The sequence below is a fragment of the Phocoena sinus genome, chromosome 20 (assembly GCF_008692025.1).
Source record: "Phocoena sinus isolate mPhoSin1 chromosome 20, mPhoSin1.pri, whole genome shotgun sequence".
Taxonomy (NCBI): domain Eukaryota; kingdom Metazoa; phylum Chordata; class Mammalia; order Artiodactyla; family Phocoenidae; genus Phocoena; species Phocoena sinus.
In genome coordinates this window covers 8,179,247-8,200,288 of record NC_045782.1, presented here as the reverse complement: position 1 = coordinate 8,200,288, position 21,042 = coordinate 8,179,247, and the positions used below count along the sequence as shown (strand labels likewise).

General features: G+C 44.4%; 1 protein-coding gene across 18 annotated transcripts in view; it reads left to right on the top strand.

Moving 5' to 3' along the window:
* NDEL1 (nudE neurodevelopment protein 1 like 1) overlaps positions 1-21,042 on the top strand; it is a 60,701-nt gene that overhangs the window by 1,762 nt on the left and 37,897 nt on the right. For 9 of the 18 annotated variants that reach the window (XR_004347714.1, XR_004347715.1, XR_004347712.1 and 6 more), the window contains exon 1: positions 14,813-14,973. The exons of 1 other annotated variant lie outside the window; for it this stretch is intronic. The gene's annotated coding sequence lies outside the window, so the exon portion shown is untranslated. Of the gene's footprint in view, positions 1-14,810; positions 14,974-21,042 lie in introns of those variants that run through there. 8 more of the 18 variants (XR_004347717.1, XR_004347716.1, XM_032618061.1 and 5 more) reach the window with 3 other exon arrangements.

Below are 21,042 nucleotides of genomic sequence, written 5' to 3'. Positions count from 1 at the left end.
AAAAAAAAAAAAAAAAATTTGTCCTGTCTTTTTTGTGATGTTTCAGGAGGAAGTGGAGATACTTGTATTCAATCCATTGTGGTAACTGCTATAGTTGTAGCGTTTTCACTTGGACCAGTGTTGTCTGAGAGTGTTGGCTTCCTTACACTATTACCAGAACTGGGTATTATCATTTGTTTTATTTTTTAAAGTTTTTTTTTTTTTTTTTTTTTTTTTTTGCGGTACGTGGGCCTCTCACTGTTGTGGCCTCTCCTGTTGCGGAGCACAGGATCCGGACGCGCAGGCTCAGCGGCCATGGCTCACGGGCCCAGCCGCTCCGCGGCATGTGGGATCTTCCCGGACCGGGGCACAAACCCGTGTCCCCTGCATCGGCAGGCGGACTCTCAACCACTGCGCCACCAGGGAAGCCCCTAAAGATGTTTTTTGATGGACTATTTTTTTAAAGTCTTTATTTAATTTGTTACAACATTGCTTCTGCTCTATGTTTTTTTTGTTTTTTTTTTTTTTGGCTACAAGGCATGTGGGATCTTAGCTCCTGAGCAGGGATCGAACCTGCACCACCTGCATTGGAAGGCAAAGTCTTAACCACTGGACCGCCAGGGAAGTCCCTATCATTTGTTTTAATCTCTGCTAATTTGATAAGTAAAAATATCTCATTGTCATTTTAATTTACATTTTAAAAGTTATTAATGAAACGATTGAGGATCTTCTCATGTGTTTATTGGCCGTTCGTATTTCTTCAGTGAACCATTTATTTATGTTCATTGCTCATCTTTCTACTGGAGTAGAATAATTGTTAAATTGTTAACACATGGTCAGCTCAGGAAAGAGGTTTGTGGTCGATCCCTTATTTTCTTGTATATGCGTTCTCAGAGCATAGGCTTCAGAAAACAGCAGTTCTTAATGACTATGTCAAGAATTTGATGAATGTTTTTCTCCGTTGGATTATAAAAGTAATCTGTGTTCACTGTAGGAAATTTGGAAAATACAGATAAACACAAAAAAGAAAATATAAATTGCCTAGAGATAGCCACCAGTTACAAATATATCCTTCCAGTCTTTTTTTTCCTGTGGGTATATACTTATAAAAATAAAAGTGGAGTCATTTTATTTTGTATTCATGCTTTCGACTTACTAATCATAATTTGTTCTCATATTATTACACAGTGTTCTATTACATTATCATTCGTGGCTACCTGGTATTCCATTGTGTGGATATATGATCATTGATTCAGTCAATTCCCTTTGATGGACATTTAGGGTCTTACTGGGTTAAAATTTTCATTAACAATTTCCTCTTTTGGTCATGCCCTCATATAACCTTGTTTTCCACTGTGTACCTGCTTAGCAATTTCTTTTTGGGGGGGAAAGGATGAAGGTAAACGTTAATCCTTTTCTGGTTAAATTATTACTCATTCCAAATTATACAGACTCAGGGAGATTTTTCTAGCACTTTTTTTTTCTGTGGGTCAGAGGGAGAGATGGGGAAGGGTCACTCTGGGATTCTCATTAGATTCCTCCACAGCTTTCAATTAGAGAGAAAATGATGAGGGGCAAAAGTACCAGGGAGGAGAGATGTATGCAATAATGAGAAAAAAGAAGCTGACCAGGCAGGCATCTGAAAAAAATCATCCAAGAGATAATAGCTTAAGAGAGAGAAAACCTGAAAGAATAAACTGGTCTGAGAGTTGAAGACCTGAATTTTGTCCCTGAGTCTGTCATTAAACTGTGTGTCCTTGGGCAGGTTGCTTAACCTCTCTGGTTTCCTCATTGGCATTCCTCATCTCAGGTAGATTTCTAAGTTCTCTTTTATCTTCTGAGGTTCTATGAATATAGACTTTGTCACACTAGCTGTGTGATTCTGGGCAAGTTGCTTAACTTCTCTGAGACATGGTGTTCTCAGCTGTAAAACAGGAACACTAATAGCTACTTCATAGGGCTGTTGTAAATGGATGTGTGTAAAGCACTTATCACAGGACCTGTCCCAGATGAAGTATCCAATAAATGAAAACTTTAAAAAAATTTTTAATAGATCTTTATTGGAGCATAATTGCTTCACAATACTGTGTTAGTTTCTGTTGTACAACAAAGCGAATCAGCCACATGCAGACACATGTCCCCATATCCCCTCCCTCTTGAGCCTCCCTCCCACCCTCCCTATCCCACCCCTCTAGGTCATCGCAAAGCACTGAGCCGATCTCCCTGTGCTATGCTGCTGCTTCCAACCAGCCAACTATTTTACATTCGGTAGTATATATACGTCGATGCTACTCTCATTTCGCCCCAGCTTCCCCCTCCCACCCCATGTCCTCAAGTCCAGCCTGTACGTCTACCTCTTTATTCCTGCAACTAGGTACTAGGTTTATCAGTACCTTTTTTTTTTTTTTTGATTCCATATATATGTGTTAGCATATGGTATGTTTTTCTCTTTCTTACTTACTTCACTCTGTATGACAGACTCTAGGTCCTTCCACCTCATTACAAATAACTCAGTTCGTTTCTGAAAGCTATTTTTATTACATGCCAGTTGTTATGTAAAAGGAGGGCAATTATATCATCCCACAGCCTGTGTACTGGAAAGGAACTCTGTCTTCTTAAAAGCTGTTTCCAGGTTCAGTCAGCAGCTGGGACACATGCCAAGGGGCACAGTACAAAGTCACCACTGGCCTCGGACCTCCCTTTGCAGTGCATTCCTCCCTGGGACCTGGATGCTGTCCAGATATGGGTCAAGTAAACACCCTCTGCTCAACACAGATAAATAGGATGCGTGGATGTTGGTCCATAGGGGAAGCAATAGGAAACCCCACTTTCCAAATATAAAATATCCGGGAACGTAGCCGAAGGGGAACTGAGCCCTAAATGATATGAATCACCAACGCGAGATGCTATTTAGAAAACGCTGACATGCTTTCAAGCTGTGATTAATGAGCACGGAGACAGGAGGAAGAAGTCGAGGGTGTAGCTGCAGTTTTGCTGTTCGCTGCTGTGCCTTCTTGGATAAATTACCCTATTCTGTAAAATCAGGAGGCTGGATTCTATTTTTTTCCCCCAAAGGACAGTCTGTGTACTACTGGTGGCACGCACAGTGATGTTATGTGGTGCAGAGATGAACATTTGACATTTTTTTTTAACATTTTATTTTGTATTGGAGTATAGTTGATCAATGTTGTGATATTTTCAGGTGTACAGAAATCTTTCCTAATGTATATATATATATACATATATATTTAAAAATTTTTATTGGCGTATAGTGATTTACAATGTTGTGTTAGTTTCAGGTATACAGCAAAGAGGATCTGTCATACATATACACGTATCCACTCGTTTTTAGGTTCTTTTCCCATATAGGCCATTACAGGATATTGAGTAGAGTTCCCTGTGCTGTACATAGGTCCTTGAACATTTGACATCTTAATAGTCATGTATTTAACTTATGAAATAGTAGGGAAAATATGACTAGCAATCAATTCTATAATTTCATAGATATGATTGTTTTTTTTTTTTTTGCAGTACACGGGCCTCTCACCGTTGTGGCCTCTCCCGTTGCGGAGCACAGGCTCCGAATGGGCAGGCTCAGCAGCCATGGCTCACAGGCCTAGCCACTCCACGGCATGTGGGATCTTCCCGGACCGGGGCACGAACCCATGTCCCCTGCATCGGCAGGCGGACTCTCAACCACTGCGCCACCAGGGAAGCCCCGATATGATTGTTTTTTAAAAAAAAAATATTTATTTATTTGGGCTGCACCAGGTCTTAGTTCTGGCATGCGAGATAATTGTTGCGGCATATGGGATCTTTTTTTAGTTGTGGCATGTGGCATCTTTTAGTTGTAGCACGTGGACTCTTAGTTCCGGCATGTGGGATCTTGTTCTCCGACCAGGGATTGAACCCGGGCCCCCTGCCTTGGGAGCTTGGAGTCTTACCCACTGGACCACCAGGGAAGTCCCCAATATGATTATTTTTTTAAGTTCATTTTCTTAGAAAGTGATTCAAAGAAAATTCAAAGATGGAAAGCAGAAATGGCAAATATCGTGAAGGTGGTAAAATTGGAGCATCAGATGTGGTGGGCAGAATAATAGCCCCCAAAGATGTCCAGGTCCTAATCCCCAGAACCTGTGAGTATGTTACCTTTTATGGCAAAAAGGACTTTGCGGTTGTAAGTTAAGGATTTTGCGATGAGGGGATTATCCTGTTAAGAAGAGCTCTCTGATCTCCTGCTTGGAGGGTACAGGCTGTTGGCATTCTGGGAGACCATCAGGGAAGGAGGCTGGGGTCTCATTTGATATTCAGCCTTTGAAGTATTCCTCCTCCCTCTCCGGCTTCCCCCCCACTTTTTAAAAAACATTTATTATTTATAATATTTGGCTGTGCCAGGTCTTAGTTGAGCGTGGCATGCGAGATCTTCGCGTGGGATCTTTGTTGTCGTGTGCGGGATCTTTAGGTCCCTGACCAGGGATCACACCCAGGCCCCCTGCATTAGGAGCACGGAGTCTTAACCACTGGACCACCAGGGAAGTCCCCCGCTTCCCTTTATATTGTATTGATTCAGCCTTGCTCTCCCGTATGCTCAGTGTCCCAGGTCTGGAGCTTCTCTGGTTTAGTTTCCCCAGAGAATAAACTTCCTCCTCTTCCCCCTGCTGGGCTGGATTATCTGGGTGGGCCCAACGTAATCAAAAACGTCCTTATAAGAGGGAGGCGGGAGTCAGAGAAGGCAATGTGATAACAGAAACAGCCACTGGAGTGATGCGGTCATGAGCTCAGGAACGCTGTGGCCCCTAGAAGCTGCAAGTGGCAAGGAACTGGTTCTCCCTGGAAACTCCAGAAGGAACCAGGCCTGCCAATACCTTGATTTTAGTCCCATAAGTCTCATTTTGGAATCTGACCTCCAGAACCGTAAGAGAATCAATTTGGGTTGTTTTTAAGCGCTAAGCTTGTGGTAATTTGTTCCAGCAGCTTCAGGAAATGAATACACCAGATGTTAGATGCACTTGAAGGCGGTTTATTCTGCAAGTTCAGCAATCCTGAGGCATAGCAAAGGAACACTGGCAGGAATGAGACTGTTCTTGGTCACCTACCCCCACCCATCTAGGACGGCGCTGACCCTGCCATCACATTGGGCAAACTGGCCAAGGAGAAGCAGGGTCTAAGCGCCCCAGGAGGGTGCGGGAACTGTTATCATCTGGTCCAACCTGCACAGTTTACAGATAAAGAAACTGAGGCTCAGAGAAGGGAAGCAAAATCACCAATGATGGAGCTGATTCTCCAGAGAGGAGCAAGCACCTGAATTCCTAAGGTGGAGGTTAGGGAAGACGAGCAGGCGGGACTGGGCTCTCACACCAGGGTGGGGAGCCCTGAGAAGGGGTGGTGCCTGCACCTTTGGCTTGAGGTGGAGGGTGGATCTTGCCACCCTTTGATCACCTCCTCTGTGTGTCTGGGCCTCTTGCTTTATATCTTTTTTTTTTTTTTTTTTAATTTTTTTTTGGCTGTCTTGGGTCTTCGTTGCTGCGCAGGGGCTTTTTGTAATTGCGGTGAGCAGGGGCTACTCTTCGTTGCCATGCGCGGGCTTCTCATGGCGATGGCTTCTCTTGTTGCGGAGCATGGGCTCTAGGCGCGTGGGCTTCAGTAGTTGTGGCTCGCGGGCTCTAGAGCGCAGGCTCAGTAGTTGTGGCGCACAGGCTTAGTTGCTCCGAGGCATGTGGGATCTTCCCGGACCAGAGCTCAAACCCGTGTTCCCCGCATTGGCAGGCGGATTCTTAACCACTGCGCCACCAGGGAAGTCCTGTGCTTCCTCGAATATCTTTTTATCAGGGTTTTAACAACCATCCTGTCAACAGAAGACTTTCAAAAATTGTTGAAACAGCAACATGCTTGAAGAAAGGGCTCCTCTGCTCCCCGCTTATCCTGCCCTCAGCACTTTAATTAATGTCTTGTCTTCTGCCTGGGCTGCATCCCTCCAAAGGGATGCTTCTTTTCTTTTTATAGAAGGGACATTTCTACTGTGATTAACAGCAAACCTAGGATGATGTTTTATTTCTGCATTTCAGCATTTATTCTGCATTTCAGCATTTATGAATCAAAATTGGCTTCTGTGGCCAGGACTCTCCTGAGTAAAGCCCTTTCTCCTAATTTTGAGCAGAAGATATTTTCCATGTAGAGGCCCCCAAAACCCCCTTGTTGAAATTTTCAAAGTGGACATCAAGGCCTGTGTTGTTTTTGTACAGGAATAGATGAAAACTAGCGTGAAATTGCCTCTGAGGTCCCATGGACTGTCATTTTACCATATTAGGTTATAATTATAAATGGTCAGGGTATTGATCCCCTTATTTATACAATGGTCACCAGACAAGTGACCCCTGGAGAAGCAATCCTTACATTCCAGATTACCTAGAGTTGACATCCCAGATGGTTCTATCAAAGTCCCAAATACCATTATGTCATCAGTTAATGGATGTGTAGAAGATATGACATTTAAAAGATTGTGGGGTGGAAACTTTACGCCTGTGGAACCAGCACATGTATGTTTACCGGAGAGAATAACATCAGATTGGGCTAACTAGGGAGTCATAGCAGGAGAAATTAATTCTTTGGTTTTTTTTTGGCCACGCCACGTGGCTCGCGGGATCTTAGTTCCCTGACCAGGGATTGAACCTGCGCCCCTGGCAGTGAAAGTGCAGAGTCCTAACCACTGGACCACCAGGGAAGGGAATTAATTCTTATGATCTGTGCTATAGAATTAGGAGCCCTCCTACTGAAGCTTACTGACCCCTGAGTGCCATGTCACTCTTGTATCTGCTAGAGTGACTTGGCTGAAAGGCTGGATTTTAAAATGGGCCTAAAGCCACAAACTTAGGAAAATCATTTGGAAAGAATTTTGAGGAAATGATCTTGCTTTGTTAAGTTTGGATGCATTCTTTTTTTAAAAAAACTTAAAAAATTATACAGAAAAGAAACAAAAAAATATTTAATTCTGGTTAAAAATACAGAAAAGAAACAAAAAAGGAAGGACAGATGAGAGAAAATTACCTGTGATCTCACCTTCCATAGATGACCACTGTTAACATCATTTTGGTATCTATCTTTCCAGACATTTTCTATGTAGAACGTATGTATGTATTTGTTTTACAAAAGTGGGATCCTATTATACATATTGTTGAGTTAACTACTTTATTCATCTGTTTCATTGTTAATATTCTTTCATACCATCATTGTTACCAACTATCTACTATTATATTGTGTGGCTATCACATAATTCCACTTAACTGATCTTTTCGTGTAGGTTATTTCTAATTTTTTTTGCCAAACAGTGCTTTGATGAACATCCTCATGGATAAATCTTTGCACACATCCTTGATAACTTCTCTTCAGGTAAATTCCTAGGAGAGGCTAGATCGCAAGGGCTGCATATTTGTAAGTTTCTGGCTCACGCCACTAAACTGTCTGCCAGGAAAACTCACACATGGGGCATCCCCTTCGCACCGTACACGAGAGTGCTGGTTTCTCTGTGTTCTTGTCTCCACTTTGTAGTCTGATGTTTTAAAAATCTCATATGTCTGTTGGATGAAATATAGAATCCCTTCTTTGCTGTGCTACTTTGAATGGTTTTGATTTGGAGCAAGGTGGAATGTGATATGTTTGTTAGCCCCCTGTGTTTCTCAATTTTGTCAATTGCTCATTTTTTAATAGGGGAGTTTTTTAGTAGAGTTCTAAATGATAAAAGTGCTTTGATGAAAGAAAGAAAAAGGAGAAAGACGGAGCAGCAGAAGAGAGCAACGAAAATAACTCAGAACCTAACATTCTCTGCAAGTTTTTTATTCACTCAACAAATGTTAAGGGCCTACCACACGCCAGGTGCTGCCTTAAATGCCACCCTAAGTATAAAATATTGAAAAGTCCTGGCTCCTTTCCTCCTCAGTACTTATAACTGTCTGACATGCTAACGTTTCTTTACCTGTTTTCGGTTTCCATTCTTTCCCTTCTTTTCTGTAAGCTTGTTTTGCTGCCTGCCCTATCTCTGGGGCCTAGAACAGTGCCAGGCACTCAATTATGTTTGTTTGATGGTTGAATTCATGATCTTTCATTCCTGGTAACTTTGACTCATTGGTTTACTGGTAATGGGAGTTTGGCTGAAATTGCCTGGTGACAGTCAGCTTAGGTTGGTAAGAAACATTCCATTTCTTCTAAGCCCTGTCATTTCATTAGGATGGTTTGGGAGTAGGCAAAACTGGTGCCACCTTGTCTGTGCAAAGGTGAATGAGCAGATACCGCTTTTGTCTGGGGACAGTTACACTGTTTATGTAGGTGTGATGTCAGCAGCCCTTGGGGTTGCCAGGTGTTAACCAAATTAGCAGTGTTGTGCCATCCTATTCTGTGGATGTGGCTGTCACTCTGGGGTGTGGGTAGTGACCATGATGGGGCTGGGGTGGGGGCCAGGGCTGACAGTGAAGACCGAAGCTTGGGGGAGTGGAGGCTCTGAAGCCAGGAAGCCCACGAGGCTGCAGACAGCTCCAGAACAGGAGGAAGTCCACAGTTCAGGTAGGTTTCTGGGGAAGAAATGGGGAAGCTCCAAGAGATTCCTTGGGGCACGGCAGGATATCCGGGTCCATTGATAGGGGAAAGAGACTCTGGCAACCTCAGTTTGCCCCCCAGATGAGGACAAGGGCCCTTTCTTTCCTGCTACCAGTAACCAGGGCAGGACCCTGGCAGGAAGGCCTGTTGTTGCAGGCTTTACCTAAATTGTCCTCATTTTTCTCACCTGCAAGAGCCACTTGTCAGCGAGCTACACCTGGAGGCCCTCAGAGGGCGAAGCATCCTGCCAGGGCCAGAAGCAGGCCGCATTTTCAGACACCACAGAAAGGGAAGGAAGAGCAAGGAGATTTGGAACCTAAAACCCCTCATAACAAAGTCATCGTACCCACTTCCTGCCTTTCTGTTGACTTACAGCCAACTGGAGTTTGAAATTTAGGGGACAAATTCTATGGAAGAGCTGAGGTTTGGGAGCCTGAGTTGCTTTGGGTAGTTGGTGAGCACTGTTTGCTCAAGAAGCTACCGAAGATGCGATAAAGGCAACAAATGGAAGTTCCTTTTCCCTTCGGTACAGGGATGCCCTAGGCTGAGCTCTTGATGGCTGGCTGGGTCAAGGGTTAGGGACCCACCAGAAGTGGGCATTTAAAAAAAATTTATTTTATTGAAGTATAGTTGATTTACAGTGTTGTGTTAATTTCTGCGGTACAGAAAAGTGATTCAGTTGTGTATAGATACACACACACGTTCTTTTTCATATTCTTCTTGAAACCATATGGTTTATCACAGGATATTGACTACAGTTCCCTGTGCTATACAGTAGGACCTTGTTGTTAATCCATTCTATGTGTAATAGCTAGCATCTGCTAATCCCAAACACGCAATCCTCCCTCCCCCACCTCCCCTCCCCCTTGGCAACCACAAGTCTCTTCTCTGTCTGTGAGTCTGTTTCTGTTTCGTAGATAAGTTCATTTGTGTCATATTTTAGATTCCACATATAAGTGATATCATATGATATTTGTCTTTCTCTTTCTGACTTACTTCACTTAGTATGACAACCTCTATGTCCATCCATGTTGCTGCAGATGGCATTATTTCCTTCTTTTTATGGCTGAGTAATATTCCATTGTATATGTATAGATATATATATACTTCCTCTTTATCCTTTCATCTGCTGATGGACATTTAGGTTTCCATGTCTTGGCTAGTGTGAGTAGTGCTGCTGTGGACACAGGGGTGCACAGGAGTGGGCATTTTTGAATCAGCCGTGACCTGGTTATCATTCCTTATCTTGGAAGGGGAAATTTACCATCTGGTTGAAGGCTCTGGCATTCTGTAGACCACCTAGCAAGTCATTCATTCAACCAGTACTTACTGAGTGGCCACTCTCTGCCAGGCACTAGGATGGAAAGTAAGATAAACTTCTCTATTTAAGGCACCTGCACATATTTTTACGTTCTTAATTTCACATCTCTGTTGCCCTTTATTTTAAGGGCCTTGACAGTTTTACAGAGAAGAATCCCCTGAGCATTAAGCCCTATTTTCCCTCAGGCAGCAGCCCCTGCCACACCTTATCCTCTTATCCTGGTGTGTTTCTTTATAGTACTTGTCATGACCTGACAGAAATAAATTTGTCTATTTGCTTACTGTCTTCTCCATTAGAATATGAGCTCTGTGGGGGTGGGGTGTGCTTTTTATAGTTATATGGTTGAAGCTCCAGGGCCTAGAACAGAACAAGCACTATAAACCCATAGCTGATGAGTGAAAGGCTTTATCAAATCACTTCTCACCTCAAGGTCCAAGTGTATAGTTTTTTTAAATTAAAAAAAAAACAACTAGTAGTTATTGTAAATTACAAAAGCAAAAGATGTTGCTTTGGAGATTGTGGATGCTATAGACTGAGGTTTTTTAGTATTTATTTATTTATTTATGCCTGCATTGGGTTTTTGTTGTTGTGCACAGGCTTTCTCTAGTTGCGGCAAGAGGGGGCTACTCTTCATTGCAGTGTGCGGGCTTCTCGTTGCAGTGGCTTCTCTTGTTGCGGAGCATGGGCTCTAGGCGCGCGGGCTTCAGTAGTTGTGGCATGCGAGCTCAGTAGTTGTGGCACATGGGCTTAGTAGTTGTGGCGCACAGGCTTAGTTGCTCCGTGGCCTGTGGGATCTTCCTGGACCAGGGCTCCAACCCGTGTCCCCTGCGATGGCAGGCGGATTCTTAACCACTTCGCCACCAGGGAAGTCCCTATAGACTGAGTTTTAAGTTTGGGGCTAGAGAAAAGTCATAATTGCTCATGATCTAAATCCCAGTTCCTTTGTAACCGAGCATCCCCTAAGTTCAGCCTTTCAGACCAGTGAAAATCTTCTCTCTATATGGTAGTTTTGCTCAGAATGTGGGGCATTTTCCAGAAAGTGCTGTCAGTCTTGCATTTGGAGTTATTGCCACCAAACCATTGATTCGTTCTCTCACCTGCTGCACTGTGTGGCTTGCAGGATCTTAGTTCCCCAATCAGGGATCGAACCCAGGCTCTGGCAGTGAAAGCGCCGAGTCCTAACCATTGGACTGCCAGGGAATTCCCTCTCTGACTTTCACTGAAGCATGTTAAATGAGTGTTTGCCAAGTGCCTGTTGCTGGCAGATACTAGGACAATCAACATTATTCCTATGTTCAGTGAGCTTTGGTTCCTTGGGGGAGGTCAGACACCTCCATGACCAAAAGGCTGTGTTCAGTAAGTCTCCTGTGAACTATGCAGGGTTCTACATAGTTCCTTCTTCCTGAGAGGAAGGAACACTCACTTTGGGGCTTTAGGTATCAGGGAAGGCTTCCTGGAAGAGGTAGCAATGAGTGAGACTTCAAAAGGCAGAGAAGAATGCAGGCTGGCTCTAGGGAGCAGCTGTAGCGCATCGGGCAGTAGAAGTCAATAAAAGGCCCAGAGAGGAAGGGAATTGTCCATTTGGGGTACACAGTGGAGGGTCTGATTAGACCCAGCTAGGTAAACTGCAGGGCGGAGACAGGAGAAGTGGGTTGGAGTTGCTTTGGGAGGTCCTTGAAGGCCAGACTTCATAGTGTGTATTTTATCACAAAGGCAGTAGGACGCCAAAACAAGTTTTGTTGCCCGTGATGCTCTGTACACAGTGGGATTTTAGAAAGGTTATTCTGATGGCGGTGTGCACTGCAGGGCTGGAACAAGAAATTTGAGGGAGAGAAGTTCAGGAAGGGATACTTTGGACTGGGGAGATTCAGGGGCAGAAGACTGGAAATGTATTTGAGAATTTATGAAGGGAAAGTCTTTCAGATTTCATTTCACGTGAGTGAAGTGAAAGCTGGGGAAGGGGATGATGAAGGGTGAGTTGACGAGGCTTTTGTGCCTTCCTGACTAGGGGAGTAATGACACCATTGGCAGAAACGTGAAACCCTTTCTGGAAATTTCAGCTGTGGCAAGTGGAGAATCTCTTTGAGGTTTAGACACAAAGAGAGGGAGGTGGTGATGGGAATCTCGTGGACGCATCCAGCAGGCCATTAGTAACTAGTGGGCCTTTGGGAGTCCCTTGCCCAGCTTGATTGATGCCCCTATAGCTTAGCAGAAAACAGTTGGCCAAAGAGATACGGAGATCAGACTGAATCAGACCTTTGAGTTTGAGGTGTCTGCTCCCCTGATTCACTAGCTTCTTCACATGCCCCATCTCCTCAGAGTTTTCACGGCAGGCCTGTGTGCACCGTATCACCTTTTGTGAGTGTGTGAAGTGGCTGGAGTCCACATTCTCAGTGGCTGGAGTCTGTGTTAGTGTCCAGACCTCTCCTAAGGCAGCTGGTCAACCCCTCCTCTTCCAGCGTTGGAACCTGGCCTCTGTTTCCCGGGTCTTGGAGTTTGTGGTAGGGAAGATAGGATGCTCTCAGGGACTGTGACATTTGCCCACCTTGGCTTGATCCAAGAAACACCTTGGATTGGGACCCATGCCTCAGCAAACCCCTTCCTAATGGTTTATGAAGGCAGAGGGTGGGGCAACCTTCACTCACCTTTCTACCTTCACAAAGCTGATTGTAACTTCTGTTCCCCTTAGAGGCTGCCTTCTGTCTTTACCTCCACTTTATTTTTCCGGGATGGACAAACTGGAAGCAGGGAGTGGGGCAAAGGTTGCTGTTACTTTGGAGAAAACTCAACCAACACAGAGGAGGGAGATCAGTACAGGGCTTTGATACCTCTGAGAGCCCTGCCAAGCAAAGGCCATTCATTAAGATGGGGCCAACACACTAGTCCTGACAAATACCAGTTCTGGTCCAGGCTGGGTGGGAGGGGTGGTGGCCTGGAAGATGATGCCCACATTTTCTGCAGGGCCTGGCCTGCCATTAGGTGACTCAGTGTGTTTCCCAGGACTTGGCAGGGACCAGAGCTGCAGCCTTTATTTGCTCTTGGGGTGGGACTGTTCCTTCTTGGCACCAGATGCACAGGAAGGCCTCCCTGCTCATCACCTCTGGGGCTCTGCTTTCCTGGCTGAAGCTGTGCCCTGATGGATGAGGTCACAGGCTTCCATGATGTCCCAGGTCACTGGGCTTGCACTAAGACCTGCTTGGGTTTAAACCTCAGCTCCCTGAGCCTCAGTTTTCCAGTATATAAAATGCATGTAATAATTTTAGCCTCCCAAGCTGCTTGTGAGGAAATGTATGTAAAGCTCTTAGCACAGGGCTCTAGCCCAATAAGTAGTCGTTATTAATAAGTGGCCTCTCACTGTTGTGGCCTCTCCCGTTGCGGAGCACAGGCTCCAGACGCGCAGGCTCAGCAGCCATGGCTCACGGGCCCAGCCGCTCCGCGGCATGTGGGATCTTCCCGGACCGGGGCACGAACCCGTGTCCCCTGCATTGGCAGGGGGACTCTCAACCACTGCGCCACCAGGGAAGCCCATCCCCTTTCTTGAGTGGCAGTAGAGTAGTGGTTAATAGTGTGGTTTCTCGAGTTAGATAATCCAGACTAGGTGGGTTTGAACCTTGAGTCCTCTTTTTTCTAGTTAAGTGACCTTGGGCAACCTCATCTTACTGGGTCGTGGTCTCCTCTTTGGTAGACTGGGAATAATAACAGCACCTATCTCATGGGGTCATTGTGAGAATTAAATTATGCAAACCAAGCACAATTGCCAGTACATACAAATGGAACAACAAAAGTGAACTACTCATTATTACTATCATGATCTTTTCAGAGTCTAGTTCGAGGTGCCATCCTTCCCACAATCCCATTAATTACTTCTTTGACTTTCATTGATTTGGACACCTCTTAGAATCTATCTTGCACTGCTCCTGTTTATGTCCATGCCCTCAAAAATATAACTGGACCTCCCAGGCTCACCTTGTTCTCACCTTGAGACCTTACACATCACTGTGTCCTCACAAACCCAATCCCAAGAGCACTGACATCAGAGAATTACGTTATACATTACACAGCAAAAGTTCCGAAAATTGTTTTAAAAACAGCTCTATTCAAGTTTTCACTCCCTAAGCAGTTGCCCATCCTCCTCTATCTCAGCCAGTTCACCCCGCCCCCCCTTCTCCAAGTCTTCTGTACGGGAATATGTATAAATAAAATGGATTCCATTAGTTGGGGGCCCAAGGGAATGAAAACACATACGCATATTTACATGAATAAATATACGCTTAGATATATAAAATACACAAGTGGAAATATTTATATTCCCTCGGTCCCCTCAACGAGTCCAATCATTCATTCAGCAAATATGTGAGCTCCCACTTTGTGCCTGGGACCAAGCTATCTGCTGGGATAAAAAAGGAATGAGGCTCCGGTTCTCGTGGAACTTACATTTTTACTAGAGGAAGACAAGAAGTAGTATAAAATTTCAGCTAGTGGGAATGCCGTAGAAACAACAGAGGTCTTTGTGAGAGGGAGTGACGAGGGGGCTAGAATACGCCTGAATTGGGTGGTCGAGGTGGACTCGGAGGTGAAATCTGAGCCGAGGTTCTTCTTATAAACTGGAACACTGAAACAGACACTTGGAGGACTTGATGGCTGAAAACCGGGAGGCAGTTGTCATCCACGGTGATGCCACCTTCCCGAACGTAGGGCCTTTTTGAGGAACCACGAAGGTCGCAAACGACACGCAGTGGGGCCCAGAACACCGGCGCAGAAGGCCGCCGCCGAAGGCCGCCGCCAGCTTGACGTCAGCGCGCCGGGTCCGGCGCGGCCCCGCCCCCCGTGACACCATTCCCGCCACAGCTCCGCCCAGGCCGCCCCCGCGCGCATGCTCAGAGCCCCGCCCCCGTGCGTCACAGTATGGCCTCGGATACCCAGGCAGCCTCTGACGTGTCAGGGAGGAGCTGGGCGCGGAGGTGCGCGGAGTGGAGCTCTAGGCTGCGGAGGGGAGAGGAGCTGAGCGGCTGGGCGGGCCTGGCCAGGCCAGCGGAGAGGAGACTGCGGTCGAGCGGCGGCGAATATGCGCTTTTGACATATTGGAGGTGAGCCTGTGGTGCGGGGCCGCTCCCGAGGGTGCCGCGCCGAGCCGGCGGCGCCGAGGCCTGTCCCCGGGGAGCCTGCCAGCCCGGGGGAAGTGTCCGAGGCCCCGCCGGGCCGGGCCCGGGTTCCGGGGCGACCAGTCCGGCGGTAACTGTTCCAACCGCTCTAACTGCCCCTTCCCGCTCTGGTCCGAGGTGTGGCCCACCGGGGCGCCTGGAATGGAGTGAGCCGGGCGGTCTCCCTAGGATGTGCCCCTGTTCGCGGGTGGGGTGAGGGATGGCACGGACGAAGGCCGGGACGTGGCACCATGGGCCCGGGCGCTGGTGGCGCAAGGAGCGGCTCCGTTGGAGGTGGTGGCGGCAGCTTAGCCATCCTCCTCCACCGCCCCTCCCCCATCCCTTCAGCTGGGGGTGTAGTTCGGAGCCGGGTTGGATTTAGAACTCCCCGCGGGAGAGAAGCGAGGGGCCAGAGCGGAAGCAGCCCACCTTGGGCTCCGGTGGCATTCCCGTGACTGCCTGTCCCGAACTGCTCATCACCCCTCTTGGAGTTCAGAAGAGTGTCACCAAACGGGTTCGGGTTGCTTGTGCTGGCCTTTCTTTCTTTTTTGTTGTTGGTAAGCAACGAAGTAACCCTTTACGTTTTGCCAAGAACTGAGGGTTCTTTTACTCCTGATAATTTTGTTACATTTCTGTAGCGCCTTTACTCGTTTCAGAACACTCTCGCTATCTCCTTTGAACCTCATCACCTGGTTAGTGGCTGTGCCTGATTCTCTTCTCGCCATTTGACGGATGGGGAAATTGAGACCAGATGGGGTGGGGGCTTAAGTGATTTCTGCTGTGGATTCTACCAGCCGGTGAGTGGCTTCGCTTGGTCCAGGATTTACATCTCCCGGCTTGGAGTTCTCGTTTCTTTTTGTGGGATTTTTATACCCTTCTCAGCTAGAAAGCAAAGTAGAAAATTTGCCAAAAATATACCAGAAGCTAGTAGGAGATGTGTTCAAATGTTTTTGAGCAGACCTACCTAGGATAAGAACTGCTACTCATTTGTGAGAGAAATCCTACGCTGGTACTTGGTCATGGTTGCTGGCTAATTATTTTGTCTGATAAATTGTGCTGCTTTTAATCCATTTATGAAACAGGGTAATGGCTTTGCTAAGTTATGAAGTTGGTGGGGGTAAAATGCAGCATTAAGTCATGTGTTGAAGAGAATAAAGGGGAACTAAAATATCTCCTCTGAATCTTTATTAAAGTTATTATTTAAAATCAGAGATCAGAAGGAACAACAACAACAAAAACCTTTGGTTAGCTCTGGTTGAAGTTGACTGGGTCCAGATAGAAATCTTGTGAAGCAGTTGTTTTTTGTTCTGTTTCAGCTTTTTAAGTTAAGTAAATTGAAATTGGATGAGGAACACTTAAGTAGAAACCTCAGTAAAAACCTAGATTGCTTTTGTGACATCTCCAAAACTTATTTTTATTCTCATTTTAAGTCATACTGGGATAAATTCGGTTACTAAAGCTTAAAATTACTTCTGACGTAAGTTTCTGAGCACTTCATAAGGTAGAAGAAAGTTTGATAGGACCAAAGGGGAGACCATATTTATGATTGACTTTGAAAAGTTTAAAATTCTGTATGTGTCACCTTTGGGAGTAGAAGAATTTTGGTAAAAAGGTATCTATTATCTATTGTGAGTTCCAGAAGAACTCTTTCAGTCTCACTAGTCCATTCTACAACTATTAACAAGGAGACAATATCATATAAAATGGATTTTCTTAGCATTGCACAAAGAATAGTTTCTTTGTAAATAGAGCATTTGGGACAGGCAGTTTTATACCCAAATGAGTTGATTTGTCAGTTGCTAGATATCTAAAGGTCACATACAGTATCGTAATGCCCCATGTAGAAGCTGTCATACTTCTGGGGTTCACGCTCCGTCTGTATGGGACAAGGTATTGAGGGAAGATTTGGGTAGTGGGGAAGAGTATATGATTATCTACTTTCATTTCAGCTTCAGAAGATTGTAGATGTGTCATTAAAGCTTTTTCTCTTTTTTGGTAGCAGTATAGTTTTCTGTATTGACTTTCTGTAGTCTAATATCTCCAGTTACATAGTTTCATATAACACAGTGGACACATCCTCCTGCTGTAACTTGAAGCAAAATGAACAGATTGTCTTTATAGCCCCTGAGAAGGTAGCAAATTTTTGTTATTTGTAAAAAAATCCAATTTCTGTAAAGGCTGAGTCTCGTGAATAAAATTAGAGTGATAAAGCTGGATAATACCAATTAGGCAGTAGAAATGAAGTATGACCACAAAGAAAGAGCTTTTTGTTTATTTTTTAATCTGGTTCTTCAAGGCTATTCCAGAAGAGGTTTTAGAAATGTTTTCAGTAATGGTGGTATCACTGAAATATGCACATAGCTTCCAGAAGTGATTAATTTTAAGGAATCATTTGTATGTTCTAAATTCTGAAGCACATTTATTTTGTGGTTATACTTCAAAGGTCTGCAACTGAACGACCAGTTTTTAAAAATAATTTAAGGACGCAACTAAGACCCGGCGCAACCAAATAAAAAAATGAAATTTATGCTGCGTTTACTGTGCCAGACTCCGTACTAAGTACTTTCCAATGTTAACACACTTGATCTTCATAACAACCCTATTTTAATTATTATCCCCATTTTACAGGTGAGGAAGTGGGTCACTGAGTGGTTAAGTAACTTGCCCAAGGTCAACTAGTGAGTAGAGGACTCTGATTCCAACCTGGGCAGTTTGGCTCCAGGGTCAGGGCTCTTAACTGCTATGCTGTGCTGCTCCTACCACTTGATACCCTCTTAAGTGTTTTTAATTGGTTTGTTTGGAAAAGCTGATGGTCATTTTAGTAAAAGGCTTCTGGCAGAGATTACTGTTTGAGGGACCAATAAGTGACTTGTAAAAGTAGCCTGTTAATTAGAAAAATTGTAGTCTATGTTCAACTCACATAAGATTCAGCAAGAAAACAGAAGCGAGTGTGAAATAAAAACACGTATTAAAATAATTTGGCTAGAATTACTTGACACTGAGCTAAGTAGTTGGACAAGGAAAATACAAGAAATAGAACTAGATTCTCAAGAAGTTTCACACGAAAGGCTATTTAAAACCTGAGTCGCCAGGGGACACTGATGGAAAAATTGGTAGTTGTATTAAGAATACGGCCCTATTCAAGAACCAAAAAACAGGGACAAATGGACACTTTATAGTATACCCAGAGGTGTAAACAGTGAGATTCCTCAGGGAACACTACTTAGCTAAGCACTCTTCAAATTAATAACAGCTGTAGGTCCTCTGATACTGTATAAATGGGTCAACAACAATGAAAAACAGCCTCACACAGAAGAGTTTCAAACTGGGCATGTGAACGATAACATTTGTAGATAAAAACAACCCTAACCCTATTTGTAGAAGGGTTGGCTCTACAATTCAAATACATTCAAATAAATGTTAGATGCCAAGGGAGGCATCTAGTAGTCATTATGAACTTCTATAAGGACTTTGGCCCATGGACCAATCGCCAGAATCATCAAATACTGCATAGTAACAGAAGGAGTACTGGAAACTGTAAAAGTATCTTACCTGCGAATAGAATGTTGACATGCTGAAGTAGCATCAGTCACTGAACTCCAGAAAGGCACGTTTGTAATCTAGAGAAGTTCCAGAGCAAGACAACAAAAATATTTAAGGGATCCAGATGGCTGCCAAGTGAATACAAAGCTAAAAGGACAAGAAATATTCACTTTGAGAGGACCAAGGCTGAGAGGTATTATCATCAAAGTCTACAGAACTAGGGCCTAAAAAAGAATACAGACTTGTTTACCAAATCCTAGAATCTTTAAAGGGAGCAACACACTAAATGTAAATTTAAGACCAAATATACTGTGTTTTGATTTCTCTGGAGTTTCCAACTTGCTTTTTTTTTCTTATTGACACAAGAGTGATGTCCTTTTATCATAACCTCAGGTTTATCCAGCTTCCCAGTCATGGTGTCTGTTATGGGGTTCCTCCTTTTTCCTGGAGCCATCCATCTGGACTGAGTGACTCTCGGGGCGTGATGGACTAGGCTTCATCTTGGGATGTTTCTTCTTTGCAATCCTGGGTTGGAGCCACTATTTCCTATAGCCTGTGCCATCCAGGTCTTGTTGTTCTCTCTTTTGTAGCTGTCTCAGGAGATGTGTAGGAGGTAACCCTCCTGAGTTCTTGTATGAGAAGAGTTCTCTCATTTCCTGAATTACCAGTTTCCTCTAGGTTCAGTAGGTCCTAGGATTTTCTTACTCATGCTGCTGGCTTTTCTCATTTGTCTGGTGGTTCTTGGTTGTCCATTTATATTTAAGAATTGAGGGCTGGACAGTGATTATTTTAGGTAGCTAGTGTGCAGTAGTTATCGCCAAGGCTGTCCCCCGTAAGTCCCAGCAGCTCCCTATTCTGTGATGTGGAGCCTATGCTGAGCTATATAAGTGTCTGTGAATGTGGCTTGGCCTGCCTCAGACTGATAATTTTGTCTAGCCGAGAATGATAGGTTTTATAATTTTGTTTTAATACATGGTGGTGTGTTGTGAGGTAGAAATAAACTGCCCACACATCTTTTGGCTTACACCATTTCTGAAATAGGAATTTCGATATTAATAAAGGAAAGCAGTACTTTGAAAGCAAAGAGGGAATAATAGGAAAAAAAATTATAAGTCAGATTCAAATATTAGACTTCTACGGCATTCCATGTTCCTGGCGAGGCAGAAGGGATTTATAAGACACAGGTCCTGCCCTTGGAAACTACCTGGAGAGACACAACCTTTCATCGCTCTTCAAATATTTCTTTTTTTTCTTTTTTTTTTGTGGTACGCGGGCCTCTCCCATTGCGGAGCAGAGGCTCCGGATGCGCAGGCTCAGCGGCCATGGCTCACGGGCCCAGCCGCTCTGCGGCATGTGGGGTCTTCCTGGACTGGAGCACGAACCCGTGTCCCCTGCGTTGGCAGGCGGACTCTCAACCACTGCGCCACCAGGGAAGCCCCAAATATTCCTTGTTTAAAATAAAGTAGCAGCAGAACTTTGCTTCTTGTGTCCCTTAGATCTTCATAACGTTTTGTAATACCATAATTTATTGATTGTGTATGAGAAACTGAATATTTGAGCTGCACATTGATACATGGTTGCCAGTGTTCTAGTGGCAGATGTGTCTCTCCAGGTTTGAGGACCAGCACCCAGGAGCTTCTTTACGGCTGGACTCATAGATTTCAAATGTAATTAACTTTTTTTTTTTTTTTTTTTGCATTTTGGGAAAAGACCTTATGTAGAGCATTCAAGGGACACAGTGATTGTTGCCTCACCCTGAGGCGCTTCTCTCATGTGTTCTGTAATTATATCTTCAGCTGGGTTGTCAAGGAGACTTAGGCAATGAGTCTGAGGGGTTTTTGATACCATGTGGTGATGCCCTTAACTGCTCTGGATACTCTTCTGAGATCCAAATAAACCTCTTGCTACTGGATTAGCCTCATCTTCATTCACACCTTACTACAAATTAAATTACAGTTACAAATAAGATTATCCCTACATCTGGGGAAATTGAATAGGAATTGGGAACTTTGATGAAGAGTTAGGATTATAAAATTAATCAGTATTATTTACTAACCAGTATACATATTTGAAGAAACAAGTCAGCTAGTATAGTCCAAACCCTTATTAGATGGAAAAACTGAGACTTTAAGAGATTAAGCAGATTGCTTAATTGCCATTAAGGAATTTAATGGCAGAGTGGAAACCCTAGAACCCAGTCTCAGCAGGACTCCTAACTGTGGGTTTTACATTTTAGTATGCTGTCATGCTATAACGGTATCTTCAAGAGTAGAAAAACAGACAAAAGTGTGCCAGTGTAGGGGTAATAAGATAAGAGGAGGGTGCATTTGGTCCACTGAATGTTTATCCAGCACTTAACAATGTCTGACACATTGTAGGTGCTCAGTAAACGTCTGTAAGCACTATGTACTTTCTCTGAGCAAAGTGCTGTGCTTAGTGCCAGGAAGAGATGCCATGTATGTCAAGGACCAT